Below are 14502 nucleotides of genomic sequence, written 5' to 3'. Positions count from 1 at the left end.
GTAAGTGCGGGAATGGGGTGGCAGGTGGGAAACCCATCAAACCTGGAGAACTCAGAATTTTATCATGTCATTGTAACACTCAGACATGTTTTATTACACCTCCTCCCATATATGATGCACATACTTTACAAAGAGGTCTAAAAGATTGTACGATGTACACATGCCTTAGATTACAGAGAAACACGGCATGGGAGGAACCACCTCTAACTTTTCACAGGGTTATATTCTAGGGAGCGTTGGCGATGGGAAGTACAGACAACTTTATCTCTCCAGGAAGAATTCTGCCTCCAGAAACAGGAACTGGAAAGCCTGGATCCAGTCTCAGGAAACAGCCTGGCCGCCCTATGCCATAGAAACCAGCTCAGGAAATGCTATGTAAGGTGGGGCTGGAAGGTAAGTTAGATTACCTAAACCAACCCAGTTCTGCTTACCGGTTGTGACTCCCACCTTACCATTTAAAAGGCAGAGGCAATTCCACCATAGCTTAAACAAAGTCTTCTCTCTCTCTCTCTTTTTATTTATTTTGAGAGAGAGAGAGAGCACGTGCATAAGCAGGGCAGGGGCAGAGAGAGAGGGAGGGAAAGTCCCACGGTAGGACTGTGAGCCTGTGAGCGCTGAGCCCCACGCGTGGCTGGAACCCACGAGCCCTAGGAACACGTGAGATCATGACCTGATCCGAGGCTTAACTGACTGAGCCACCCAGGCGCCCCTAAAAATGTCTTCTCTTCAAAGAGTTCCTTGAGGGGCTCCTGGGTGGCTCAGTCGCGCCGACCTCGACTCAGGTCAGGATCTAGCAATTTGTGAGTTCTAGCCCCGCCTCGGGCTCTGTGCTGGGCTGGCAGCCTGGATCCTCTTCGGATTCTGTGTCTCCTTCTCTCTCTCTCTCTCTCTCTCTCTCTTCCCCTCCCATGCTCGCAATCCTTCAATCTCAAAAAAAAAAAAAAAAAAAAAAAGAGTCCTTTGAATCTTCAGCAACCAATTCAAGTGTCAAGCAATTTATATTAATAGTTTCAGGTAGCGCCTCCTCCTGGGTGATCAACATCTCCTAGCAAAGTAGAAAAAGATGGGTATAAAAAGTTCATTTCCTTCTCCTCCTCTAGATAAAGATCCAAAAGCATTCCGACCCTAGGTTGAGGATTGCCTGCGGCGCGGGGTGGGCGGGCTCCGGGCTGGCCCGCAGCGCCTGGACTTCTCGCCTTGCACCCCTCTCCCTAGCTTGGAAAGGTTTCATCTGTGCAGCATTCCAGGGCGCTGGCACCTACCTGACCTCATCTTACCGTGCAACCTAGTACCTAACCCAGCCCCAGAGCGCAGGGCTCAGTCAGGGTTGTCCCGGGGCGCGTTCCCGGGCCAGAACGCAGTAGGGACATCCCCAGGGCGGTCCCGGGACGCCCCCTTCCCCCCAGGCCGGCACACGGTAGGAACACCGCCTGGGCGGCCCTGGGGCGCCCTCCCAGGCCGGCACCCAGTCGGAGCTCGCCCCTCCTGCCGTCGTCTTCTGAACGCAGTGAGACAGTGGTCTGGGCCGTCGCCGGCCGCCGCGATTCCGCTGCGTCTTGAGGCAGGTGCCCGCGCAGCGCCCGCGGCTGGCTGGGTCCTCCTCGGCCCGCGACACTCAGGCTCTGGCGGCGCGGGGACCTGAGCCCGGGGCGGGCGCGTCTCTCTCCCAGTCGCGGACGAGTGGAGGGCCAGGCGGGGTCGCGACGGCGCTAGGGGGCCGCTCGCGGCCGGACTCGGGGTTTTTAACTTATTCGGCCGGAGGGGGGAAACGAGTCCGCGGAGGGCGGCGCCGGTTCCCCCGGGGCGCGGGTCCAGGTAGGCTGTACCTCCCCCGAGGTCACCAGGCGCCGCGCCCCGCGCCCCGCAGCCCCCCTCGCGGGGAAGGGCGCCCGAACCCCTCCGGGACACGCCGCTCTCGCGCGCCGCGGGGCCTGGGAACCGCGCACCGGCTGAGCCCCGAGCCCCGCGGGGCGGCGGGACGGACGGCGCCCGCGCCCAATCGCGGGGCGGGGCCGAGGGGGCCTGCAGGCGGCGGCCAATGGGAGGCCGCAGAGGCGGGCGGTGTGCGGTGCCGCCTGGCGGGCGGGCTGGCGGCGTCGGGAGCCGGCTCGGCAGACCGGGAGCCCCGGAGGAGCCGGCGGAGCGGGAGGAGGACGACGGAGGAGGAGGAGCAGCGCCGCGCCCCCCGCCCCGGCCGCCCGCCCGCCGAGCGCAGGCCGGACAGCTCCAGCCGCAGCCGGCGGGTCCGGGCCGCCTCCCGCCGGAGCCCGGCGCCGGCAGAGTCCGGGCCGATGGGCAGCCCGGGCAGCGGCGGGCGGCGAGGCGGCGGCCCCGGTACGCGCCGCCGCGCGCTCGTGGCTGTAGCAGGTCCCGGCGGACTGCGTCTCCGAGGTGCGTGTCGGGCGAGCGGACGGGGAGCGAGGCGGGATCCGCTCGGGAGCCTTCGGGTGGTGTCTGGCACGGCCTCCGCGAGGACTGTCCCGGGGTGCAGGGGCTGCCCCGGGAGCGCTTCGGGGGCTGATGCCGGGCCGGGGGCAGGGCAGGGCGCGGGGCGGGGGTCCGGCTGGCAGACGCGCCCAGCGCTTCCGAGCCCCGGGTGGAAGATGAGCCGCCGCCGCTCGTTCTCTCAAAGTTATCGATCGGCAGAAAGGTTATTCCCGTCTTGGTGACACGAGCACTAATGAGGACCTCCTCTGGGTGCGCAGCAACTCCTCTGTGACTAACCCAAGAGCGAAGATGAAAGGCTGCGGGACGCTGTGCACCGGCGCGCCGGGCGGGGTTACTTGCTGAACTTGCTGCGGGGTGTCTTCCCCGGGAAGGTGTGCGCCCCCGGCACGCGCTCTCGCCGGCGCCCCGGTCCCTCTTTTGTAAGATCCCGAGGCGCGGCGAGCGCCCTTCTAACTCGGCGCGACCACCCTTTGGGTCCCGACCGCTCTGCCACCTCTCCGGTCTCCGTGCCTCGCTCCATCCTCCGCTCCCGGGCCTTGTCGGGGCCCCCCATATTATTAAAGCTAGTTTGACCACGTCCTGGGAGTATCCCCACGAGCGCCTATAGATTAATTTTCAACCGTGCCACAAACCCAAAGAATCAATTTCAGTTCATCATCTGCAAGCGAGAGCCGATGCTTCTGGGGAAGAGAAAACAACTTGGCATTACCCCTCTGGGAGATATTTGTCATCATTAACCTGCTTCAGTTAAATTAATTCAGCCCAAGATGACTCCAGCGTGAGTATTGGAAAAATCAAGTGCATTGGTCACGGAATTGTGGTCACCAAAACATGATTTTGGTCAAAATGAAATTGTACATGTTTTGGATTTTGTTTAGCTTAGGAGTTGGTTTTCATGATGATGGCCTTTTTTTTTTTTTAAACAAAGAATCTTGACGATTCTCATAGGTTTGCTCTCAGTAAGTTCAAAATAGTCACTAAGATTTTTCTTTTCTTTGCCTCTTTTGTCTGCAGCTTTCATTTCTAAATGTTAACACTAGATGGCTTTCTTATGACGGGCATTTGTAAACTGCGCTTTTGAGTTGGCCTATCTGCAATCCAGGTTGCAATTTTTCCAGTTTTGCAATTAGTGATGGGAGGGGGAAAATCTCCAGAACTGTTGCTTTCTTTGAAATATACTACTTCTGTATAAAACAAACGTTTATCTCCACTTCAAAAAGTGTCATTATTTCTGGTATTCTTAAAGATGAATTTCAAGAGACAACTTGGTCACCATTTTTAGTCACAAATTTAAGGATATCTGTTTTCATGTTTTTGTTTGAGGAATATATTCGAGGACTGGATTTAGACCATATTTTCACTTTTTAACTTAGGAGTTCACTGCTTGATTCAGAGAGGTATAAAACAACATTATTCGTGAGAAAGTGCAGTCTTCAATCTTGAGTTTTGTGTACAAAATCATTGATTCTTCCTAAGGTTTCAGTGATGCTTGTAGTTGGAAGTATATATGTGCATGATTCATACCAAGAATTTGGTAGAGACGTCTTTCTGTCTTTCTCCCGGTTGACACTTGGTTTTTCATTTCCAAGCACAACCCCTTTTTATGAGAATTACTGTAGCCAGCAGGTAATCAGCAACAGCAGGTTCTCAGTTATACATTTTAAGTACTTTTTTCCTAGACCAAAACCGTGGCAGCCTGTCCAAATCTTGCCTCGGTAGGCATACTTGTTCATAAGCTGGAGAAATATCTTGGACTTATTTTATAGCTGCCATTTATTGTGTGTCTTGCCCAGCTTAAAATATGACATGTTGAATTTGTTTGTTCTAAATTGGAGCGCATTCATAAATAGCTGAAGAAAAAAAAGAAAACTCTAGCAAACATCTGGGAAGTAGGAAATGGAATCAGAAACAGCTTTTATCAGTACCCACATGCTACCTATAGATGGGGTGAAATGAACTTGGGTAAGAAGCAGTATAAGCATTTGGTCTGGAAAATAAGAGAAAATAACATACGTTGCAGGTATGGAGGTAGAGCTTCTGGCTTTGGGGTAGGGGCTGCAGATTTTCCCCAGCCGATTTAAGTGTATATTTTTCATCAGATGCTTGTGTTTTTAAATCTTTGGCCTTTTTCCAAAGAGCTTTCATTTTATGGAATGTGATGGGAATTATCAGAGCATCGTGATTTGGCTTTATGAGGTTTATTGTAGTTAAAGCTGTGTATTGTGGGCTTGTAAGTTGCCCCCCCCCCCTTGAGACTGGAATGGCATTTTAAAGGGTTCCTCGATACCTGAGCTTAGTAAACACCTGTCCACCTTGGGGATCTTTTTATCTGAGTCAGAGGAGGGAATAGTGGGTTATTCATTTTGAAAATCTGTCTGTTCTTGAACGTGAGGAAATATTCACTAACCTTGAAAGGGCAACTGTCTGGTAATTGAAACTGGTTTAAAAGTATTGGGTTTGGTCATGAAAACTAGTTAAAGTCTTTGCATTTATGGTCTGCTTGTCCTGGTGGTTTAGGATTACTTATCTTTTCAAAGATGCGCTGAACTTGAAGAAAATTTAGACTGTTACTATTAACTGAAAAGCAAAGCAGTTTTTTTTTTTTTTTCCTGTTTTGAACTTGAGTGAGATACAATGTACAGTTCTGAAGAATGCAGGGAACCGTGTTCCAGATTTTTCTGCATCCATTATTGTACCTAATTCCCTTGCAGGGTGATAGACTAGGGAGAGCTTTAGGCGGGAGGAACAGGAACCTCTACTTTCCTCCTTCTATTGCCTGTCACAAATGAGTTTGGATAAAGTATTTCCATGATCCCTTTCAGCAGCAATATTTTAGATTTCTTGAACATTTAAAACAAAGGTATTCGCGTAATGCAGAGGACTCACTGTGACAGTTCATCGTTTTCATGATTGTGTCTGCGTTTCATTGCCTTACGGTGTGTTTGTATGTGAACATTCCAGAGAGTTCTAGCTACTTGGTTTACCTTGGAATCAGTGAGGCAGAAATCGCTTTTCGTGTTCCGATCACATGTCACCGTGACCCCTTTGAAGGAGAGATAACAGTATAATAGGACTTTAAATGCTTCTTAACTTCAGAGATAAATGATTTCAATCCTTTCTGGACTTGATTCATAAACTTTGGTTCCCAAGAGTGGTTGGAGAGAGCCAGATCTGACCCACAGGAGAGGTTCTGTTTCTTGAGAGGTTTCATATTTAGCGTAACCCAGTTCCATGATATTCCCCCCCACCTACCCCCCCAGGATGCAGTATTGCTACACGAACATACTGAAATTAACAGCATCAGTTCCTATCTACTTTCGACGCATGTTTCATCAAGGTGTATTAGTTTATACCCCACTCCTCACCCCACCCCACCCCCCAAAAGGAAGAAAGAGTATGCATGCCTTCAGACAGGAAGGTTCTTCCCCTCCAGAGAAGACATTTGTTAAAATTATCCCACATGAGGGGCGCCTGGGTGGCTCAGTCGGTTGAGCGTCCCCACTTCGGCTCAGGTCATGATCTCACGGTTCACGGGTTCGAGCCCCACGTTGGGCCCGACAGCGCAGAGCCTGGAGCCCGCTTCCGATTCTGTGTCTCCCTCTCTCCGCCCCTCTCCCACTCAACGCTCTGTCTCCCCCATCTCAAAAATAAACATTAAAAAAATTTTTTTAATTATCCCACTTGTGCATATATACCCTCCCAGACATGGACACTTTTTCCTTTTGCACGGGCCAGTGAAAAGTTCACTGAGGACCAGTGTTTGGAAATCGCAGTCCAGCCCTTCTGTGATGCGGGGATCTCTTGATAATGCCCTATGTGTGGTCTTCCAGCAATACCTGAACATTGCCTGGAAGGGGTGGAGGGCTCCACCCTTCCGAGGTTTTTGACTACTAGACGAGTGGTTTTTTTTTTTCTTTTTCTTTTCTTTTATTTTTTTCAACGTTTATTTATTTTTGAGACAGAGCATGAACAGGGGAGGGGAAGAGAGAGAGGGAGACACAGAATCTGAAACAGGCTGCAGGCTCTGAGCGGTCAGCACAGAGCCGACGCGGGGCTCGAACTCACGGGCCGTGAGATCATGACCTGAGCCGAAGTGGGATGCTTAACCGACCGAGCCACCCAGGTGCCCCTAGACGAGTGTTTTTTACCCACAGCACTGAAATCGAACTCTTCCTGTTTATTTGCATTCTACTCCCTTGGTGGCCTGTGGAAACGATCTTTCTAGAGAGGTATTTCAGTTATTCACTGAGCACCACCTGTCACACTTGGACCCCGAACTGAAGGCTTCCCACTCAGCTTGACCTGGGCAGAGTAGAGTACCCTTCCCTCAGCCTGCGTGTCCCCACTCGCACTGATAGAGTCCAGGCCTGCGTTCAGTTTTTTTTTTTTTTTTTTTTTTTTTGGTGGCCACGTTACCCAGACTCAGTGAGTTCCTGTTCACTAAAACCCCTGAGTCGTTAATCACATACTGCCACTAGCCATGGTTGGCCTTTCTGCACTAACGTCGCTGCAAGACCCACATTTATGGTGCTTCATTTTCCTTTATTTTAGCTGGTCTACCCCGGGTGCTTCTTGGGAGTTTGATCCTGTTGGTTAGCACCTTGTCTGCCCTCCCAAAGGAAGGCAGCTTGCTTAGAACATCAGACTGTTTTTTTTTTGTTTTTTTTTTTTTTATCTCTACTAAGTCGGGGATGAAATTGTCAAACTGGCTCAGCCATGAATAGTGGCTCTGGAAGCTTCTAGGTTTACAAGGAATCACTCTCGGTTATCGTTAAGTCCTAACACACCTATTTCTTACCAGCTGGCTCCGATCTCTCTGCCTTTCCAGACATCCTGAAAGAGGGTGTCAAGCCTCCTTGGCTACTTCTGCTGACCAGGTTATTCTAAGACAGAAATGAGTTCAATTGTAGTGTGTCCCTGGTAATTAGAAACCGTGCTCTGCATGGTTGGTGATTAAGAAATATTTTTAATGACTGACTGACTGAATGACTTGGAAAATAGGGCCCCACTGTGACCTGTGGACCTCTGGAGGTCTTAGGCACTGAAAAGCCTGTGGGAAAAATCAGAATGTTGTTGGACTTTCTGAACTTATTTTGGAGCTGGGTATTATTTTATTTTGTGTTACTTTCGGGTAGTGGGTAAGAGAACCGTGAGCTTTCCCCATTTTCCTCGGCGTTTTAATACTCTTCCCTTCCTGTTTCTCGAACATACGTTTAGTCCGAAGGGGCTTGTTCAGCTCTGCCCGTGGGATTACTCCATATTTTTCACTTTCGCATATTTGCTAAATCTGGAAGAAGCTCCTCGTTGGTCGAGCTGTTCGAGCAATCCGAGTTGCCCGAGCAGGCCTGTTGGGTTGTGCATTCAGTTACTCATCAGTAGAAAAAAAATCTAGGTAGAGAGCCAATGTTAAAATTGTTCCTGTGGAAAGCAAGAACTCTTGGATAAATAAAAAATTATGTATGCTGGGATGAACTATTTGTGGATACTCAAAAAAGCATTTCTGATGGCAGTGCTTGGGGCGTAGTGGCCTGCATAGTCAGATGATGGCTTCCGTCTCCAGGGGGCTTCATAATGCATTTGGTTCCTGGTTGGACAGTGGGTGTTCCCGTGGCTCAGGAATAGCTCTGGGATACAGTCTCTTTGTACTGAAGTTTCTAATAAGTAATTTTTAGGAATCACAGTTTTAATTATTCATAAAGGACAAAGCTTTCGTTTGAGTGTTTAATACCTTAATCCAAGGAACAGTGATTTCTTGTAGTGGGGTTTCTAAATGTTTTTCAGCGTGCATACCCTTTCCGTACAAAATCACCATCTCAATAAATGTGTGTGTATGCCTGTGCAAATATACGTGTCTGTGTCTGTGTGTTTGTGCCTATGTGTATATACACTTGCATGTATGTAAATTTGTCATGCTAAGATACAGACGTTATAAACACAGAAATGCACATTTGAAGAAGGGTGGCATGAAAATAAATAGAAATGGAGTATTCCTTTGCACCTTAAGGGCTGTCTTGTTACCCTTCGAAATGTGGTGGCCCCCAGTCTGGAGACCCGTGTTCTGTCCACCACTCTCTTCAGCTTAGAGTTCATGACTGTTTGGAAGCAGTTTCTCAGGGGCCTGTCAGCATCCTGTGAGGGAACTTTAAGACAGACTCTACTCCTTACCGGGCCCTCTGTTTACTATATTTGTTCCTTTTCTGAGAAATTTTTTTTTTTTTTTTTTTTAACTTTGGCCTGTTTCTCTTCCAGAATTGCTGTGGGTTCTTTAGGGGTTTAATTTGGGTAGGGAGTCAGATACCGTCCTGGGGGCTACTGTTCTTTCTGGAACGTTTCTGGTTGAACTCAGCTGTTGAGGAGGCACCGTACTGTCACACACAGCCCCCACCAGGCCCACAGTCAGGAGAGAAGGACGTAAGTAATCATTTTCTCATTCAGAAACTTCTGAAGCGTAAAAAACAAATTTGGAAAGTACAGTATAGTTCGGCTCGTGTATCATTGGCTACCGTGCTAGCACATGTCAGCCCCTGCTGCGAGGGAGTTAAGGGAGCCCAGCCACCTGGCCTCTCCAGAGCCTTGGTGCTGCAGCTACCCAGCTAAACTAGCACCTCCCCCCTCACTCTCCCTCCTGTGCACTCTCCGCTCCCCTGTTGTCTGCTGGATCTTAATCCGCAGCACTCAGCATTGCCTGACATGAAGAGTGTGTGTATGTGTATATTGTTTTTAAATAGGCTCCACAGCCAACGCGGACCTGATCTCACGACCCTGAGATCAAGAGTCACCCGATCTACTGACTGAGCCAGCCCCCCAGCCTCAGCATTGTATTTTTAATTTTTTTTAACATTTATTTTATTTTTGCGAGACAAGAGAGAGACCGAGCACGAGCGGGGGAGGGGCAGAGAGAAGAGGGAGACACAGAATCTGAAGCAGGTTCCAGGCTCTGAGCTGTCGGCACAGAGCCCGACGCGGGCACCCACGGATCGTGAGATCATGGTCTGAGCCGAAGTCGGACACTTAACCGACTGAGCCACCCAGGTGCCCCCTCAGTATTGTATTTTAATTTTTGTATGTTTATCTTCCATCTCACCTCAATAGAACATAAGAGCCGCAGGGGAGGGGCAATTTCTGGTTTATTACTCTTACTGCCTGCACTTCCCTGGGTTTACCACATAATAGGCTCTTAGCAAACAAATATTTTGTTGAAGGAATGATGGGGAGCCAGGGTTTAAACATGAAGGGATTGTATATCTTGGCTTTTATTGAACTAAGTAAGTAGTGTTCCCTGAAAGTGCGGTAGTGCTGCATCATTTCCTTTGGAAATGGTCTATCTAAACAAGCTTTTTAAAAAAAAATCATTTATTTTCAGAGAGAGAGAGAGACGGCACGAGTGGGGGGAGGGCAGAGAGGGGAAAAGAGAGAATCCCAAGCAGGCTCCAAGCTGTCAGCGCCCAACCCCATAGGAGGCTCGAACTCACAACGGTGAGATCACGACCCAACAGGAATCCGAGAGTCGGACACTAACCGACTGAGCCACCCAGGCACCCCTCAACAGCCTTTTATACTTCCCATTTAAATCATTTCCATCTGAAATGACCTGCGATTGAACTTGGACACCAAGCTAGTGAAAGGGGAGCAGTAAGTAGTTTCTGAAGAGAGTGAGAGCAGAGGCCCAGCTGTTCCTTAGGACGTTATAGCCCTGCTCCAGGGCTGTGATTCTGGGACACAGGACACCCTGGGGGTTATCCTTCTGTTCTTGAGAGCATGTGGTCTGCAACCCATCCAGGTTTCAGAGTCTCCAGACTGACAAGGGCACAGCCCTGATGGAATCCGGTGAGGCTACAGGTCACTTAAAAACCCTGGTGTGGGCTCCTTCGTAAACATACCTGAAAAGAAATGATTTCTGAATTGTGCCGTTTCATTGTAAAGTCTTTTGCCTGTCGGCCCATCAGCCATGGTAATTTCTAGAGGAAAACAGTGATTTTTGAAAACTCATCACTAGAACATTGGACACCTCTTGTTGACTTAGCACTTTGAGGATTGCAAAGTACATCAGAGAGATATTTATGCCTTAAAGATAGTCGGTGCTCAGGAAGGTAGTTTTCATTTTACAGGTGAAAGTCTTTTATGTTCAATATCCTGATACAGTATTCGTTCCTACATTCCATGAACTCAGAAGGGTGTCATCCTAAGTCCTGTGTGTGTAAATTTCTGTATTAAGAGGTACTATGATGAGATTTGAGGCAAGGACTGAGAGATTCATCTAAATAATAATAGAATCACCTCATTTACCAACCAAGTCTGCTTACTGGAGGGTCATGGGAAGCCTTTTGCTTGGAAAAATGCATCAATGTTCCTATTTAAAAACTTTTATGTGTTGGTAAGAGTGAGGGAGACTAATGTTTTTGACTTAACAAAATAGAGAATCAGGAGGAGGTATTCTTGAAAATAAATGTAAAAGACAGCCATTGTGCTGGAACTTTCATTGGTGTTCTCTTACATACTGAACCAGACCCTTGTAAGCTGATGGGATGATCCCCCCTTTCACTAACACAAAAACTAAGGTTAAAGAGATGGGGCACCTGGGTGGCGCAGTCGGTTAAGCGTCCGACTTCAGCCAGGTCACGATCTCGCGGTCCGTGAGTTCGAGCCCCGCGTCGGGCTCTGGGCTGATGGCTCAGAGCCTGGAGCCTGTTTCCGATTCTGTGTCTCCCTCTCTCTCTGCCCCTCCCCCGTTCATGCTCTGTCTCTCTCTGTTCCAAAAAAAATAAATAAACGTTGAAAAAAAAAATTAAAAAAAAAAAAAAAAACTAAGGTTAAAGAGAGAACACATGCTTTTCTGAGTCTTCTTAGTCTTAAAAAAAATTTTTTTTAAGGTTTATTTGCCTTTGAGAGAGAGAGAGAGACAAAGCACAAGCAACAGAGGAACAGAGAGAGAGGGAGACACAGAATCTGAAGCAGGCTCCAGGCTCTGAGCTGTCGGTGCACAACCCGACGCGGGGCTCGAACCCACGAACCGCGAGATCATGACCTGAGCAGAAGTCGGACGCTTAACCGACTGAGCCACCCAGGTGTCCTTGAGTCTTCTTAGTCTGAGACCTGAAACCCCATCTCTCTGCTCCAGCTACAGGCCGCTTTCCTCTGTTCCCATCTGCTTTGTGAGGTGTGGTTGGTCTCCAGAGATCACGGAAGGAGTGAATGGAAGGAGGGAGTGAGTAGAGAAGGTGTGTGCACAGGAGAATGGTGGACTCCAGCCAGCTGTCCCTGAAAGGGGGAAAACGGTGGCCCAGCGTTGGGCTGAGGAGTCTGAGTTTTATTAGCCGGTGGATGGTCTGTTCTTCAGGAGAAATGTCGTAATTCGCGGAGAGGTAGCCCTTCTGATCCAATCTGGTCACCTGTCCTTTGTTGGGAAGTGAGTGGGACAATTTCTCCGGCTCCCCGCCTCTTTGCCAGGGTTCAAAGAAGTACAAGGGGAAAACAGTTTTTGTTTTGCATTTATACTTTGCCAGATTTGCATAATCTGTGTTGAAGCCAGTTTAGTGTGAATCCCTAAATAAATTTCAGGCATTTAAATATTTAAAAGGATCCGTCCACAGTACTTTACTCACCCAAAGAATAAGTGCTTCCAACAAAGAAAATAACCCCCTTGCAGATGCAGCCCATACAGACTTTGTTCACCTTGTCACTGAATTATAAAACATTAATAGCAAAGCTAGAATTGGAACATTCGCCGACATGCCTGGCTGGCTCGCTTCCAAAATATTGTTTCCCTGGTTGGAGCATGCGGGACGGTTTGTTTAAAACTGGCAGCTGGCCAGGGAGTGGAGCTCTGACGCAATCACGGCGGTAACTACTTTGCTCCGGCTGCTAATTTTAGGGCAGTTAAATCTGGGTGATGTCTGATGACTGCTGTCGCTGTGCGTCTGGTGGCGGGGAGCCTTCCAGATCCATCCTCCGGGCCCGGCACCGCGGTCCTCGGTTCCCCGCGCGATGGGCTGGCAGAGGCGATGCCGGCTGGCACCGAATGTGAGCGGTGAGATGAGTTGGGGCAGGGCCCCGCGCGGGGCTCCAGGGGACACCGCCTCTGATCTCACTGTTTTTCTGTGCCAGTCCCTCAACAGATCCGTATCCGAGGGCACCGGGCCGTGGGAGGTGTGGAGGACGGAGGCAAGTGTAAACAGAGGCTCTCGCCTTCCGCGGGCCCCCCCCCCCCCACCCCGATGACAACACGCTCTGCTTCTCCCTGCCCTCCCCGCCGGCGCTGGCTGGCTCAGCACCCAGCCGCTTCTGCCTTCTCCTTTTCTGGAAGAGGCAAAACTGAGGAGAAAGATGGGAATTTTTGGAGACCAGTTTGGAGCATCGTGTAGAAGAGCAGAGTAGAGTTTTCTGGCTCTTGCAGGAGAGGGAGGTGGCGGGGAGGGGTTGCTTTGTGGCCATCCCGACCTCACTTCGCTTCCCGGACAGCGAGCGTAACCCAGTTTCAAAACAAGGATCCCCAAGGCCTCTATAAACGCTGGCATTCTGAGGTTGCCCGGTTAGCGGGAGGCGTCCTGGGGTGTGACACCCATGGGGGCAGGGGCCACTTACCTCGTTCCCCTCCTGGGCTCCGGGGTGAGCGTCCGGCACCATCAGAGAATTAACGGACTCGTAGCATTTCCGGCCTCAGAGGGCCCTTCTGGTCGTCTTCGAATCAAACTTCCTCATGTTCCTGATTCGGAAATTAAGAGAAGGGTTTAACAGCCGGGCCCCCGTCGTGGAAGAGAATGGGCTGGCTTACTGGGTGAGGCCCTGGGATAGCCGGGCTCTGTGGCTTGAAGGCCCCGTGGGCTGCTGAGCATATAGCGGGTTGCCTAGTCGAGAGAACATTCCAGAAGAAGGCAGGAGCCAAGTTATGCTTTGGCAAACGGTTAGGATTTGAATTTTCCGCGAGGGGCCCTTAGACACAAAGGACACTCCGGGCTCTGTAGAGACCGGCCAACGCAAGTAAACCCATCTCACTTAGTTGTTCATTTGATCCCAGTGTTGTCTACAACAACTCCCTCTGCCTGAAACAAAACTCACCTCCTTGCTGGGTTTAGGTTTTGCAACCCCGAAAACGGATTTCGTTGTAAAAGCGACCTCTAGGAGAAGTGACGGACCGTGTTTTTGACATGGTGGTTAACTCACTCGTCTGTCACGTGAGGTAGTCAATCTGATCTCCCCCCATTGTAATTTGTTAAAAGTTATGTCACACACCTGAAGGAAAAAATATCGAAAGTAAATGATGAGCTTTATTATTGTTTTTAACATCGAGGTATATAGATGACATCATATTAGTTTCAGGTGTATCACATGACAGTTGGCATTTTTTGTGTGCTGTGAATGATCACAGTAAGTCTGTTCACAATTTTTTTTTCTGGGGATGACACCTTGTAGATCTGCCTTTGCAACTTTGAAGTCCTTTAACTGTCCCGTATTATTCACTATAACACCACGCTGTACATTACATCCTCGGAACTTATGTATTTTATGACTGGGAGTTTGTGCCTTTTGACCATGACGTTTGGTGTGAAATATTGAATCTGTTTCAGTTGTTTGTCTAGAAAATATACACACCAGTATTACAGTTGTAATCCAAGGTCACATGTTTTAAGACTTTAGGAATGTATAACTTTGGTGATTGGTTGACCAGAGTGACTATTTGAAAAATTATTCTGGGTAATCAAACTTTTATTTTTTATTTTTTTAAGTTTCAGTTATTTACTTACTTGTATATTTATTTTGAGAGAGAGAATGAGTGGAGGATGGGGCAGAGAGAGAGAAGGAGAGAGAGAATCCCAAGCAGTGTCCACGCTCTCAGCGCAGAGCCCGACGTGAGTCTCGATCCCAGGAACCGTGAGATCATGACCTGAGCTGAAATCGAGAGTCAGGATGCTGGGGCACCTGGGTGGCTCAGTTGGTTAAGCATCCGGCTTTGGCTCTGGTCACGATCTCACGGTTCGTGAGTTCGAGCCCCGCGTCGGGCTCCTGTGCTGACAGCTCGGAGCCTGGAGCCTGCTTCGGATTCTGTGTCTCTCTCTG

At 49.4% G+C, this 14502-nt stretch overlaps 1 protein-coding gene across 4 annotated transcripts in view; it reads left to right on the top strand.

Moving 5' to 3' along the window:
• The first annotated feature begins 2340 nt into the window (after positions 1-2340).
• SIPA1L2 (signal induced proliferation associated 1 like 2) overlaps positions 2341-14502 on the top strand; it is a 224214-nt gene continuing 212052 nt past the window's right edge. For all 4 annotated transcript variants that reach the window (XM_030334658.1, XM_030334657.1, XM_030334656.1 and 1 more), the window contains exon 1: positions 2341-2391. The gene's annotated coding sequence lies outside the window, so the exon portion shown is untranslated. The remainder of the gene's footprint in view (positions 2392-14502) is intronic.

Source organism: Lynx canadensis, chromosome D2 (genome assembly GCF_007474595.2).
Source record: "Lynx canadensis isolate LIC74 chromosome D2, mLynCan4.pri.v2, whole genome shotgun sequence".
NCBI lineage: Eukaryota > Metazoa > Chordata > Mammalia > Carnivora > Felidae > Lynx > Lynx canadensis.
Note: the sequence above shows the minus strand (reverse complement) of the source record. Positions and strands in the feature narration are given on the sequence as shown.